Source organism: Triticum dicoccoides, unplaced genomic scaffold, assembly GCF_002162155.2.
Source record: "Triticum dicoccoides isolate Atlit2015 ecotype Zavitan unplaced genomic scaffold, WEW_v2.0 scaffold241349, whole genome shotgun sequence".
Lineage (NCBI taxonomy): Eukaryota > Viridiplantae > Streptophyta > Magnoliopsida > Poales > Poaceae > Triticum > Triticum dicoccoides.
The window spans coordinates 1-384 of NW_021249507.1; the positions used below are offsets into that span (position 1 = coordinate 1).

At 41.1% G+C, this 384-nt stretch overlaps 1 long non-coding RNA gene across 1 annotated transcript; it reads right to left on the reverse strand.

Moving 5' to 3' along the window:
* Positions 1–10: 10 nt before the first annotated feature.
* On the reverse strand, positions 11–384 carry LOC119345476. Its single transcript, XR_005167051.1, has 2 exons — positions 319–384; positions 11–118 (listed from the first exon to the last, which is right to left on the reverse strand). It is a non-coding gene; the product is annotated as an uncharacterized LOC119345476 (long non-coding RNA).

Here is a 384-nt window from a genome sequence, read left to right on the forward strand (position 1 = left end):
TAGCATTTTGATAAGTTCACCCAAGAGATCATTGAGCAGGACGCGCTTATGCTTCTGCCTCTTGGATTTGTGGATTTTCCTTGGTGCTTTCTTCTTGCACTTGCCATCGGTGACATGCCTGCGAATTGAAAGCTACTACATCAGCAACAATGGAACACAGGCACAGCTCTCTTGCACAGTAGGTACGGTACACATTATGTTCATGCTAACAACATCTGCTATTGAGATGCTTAAATCACACTTCATGTTTCTATTTTCTAAATTAAAATAGACATCGGTACAGCAGAAAAGAAACACACAAATAGGTAGCCAAATTACCTCACAAAGCTATTAGCAAGGTAGTAGCAAAATCCTGAGCTCCATCCAGTTCTTGCTTCGTTTCCA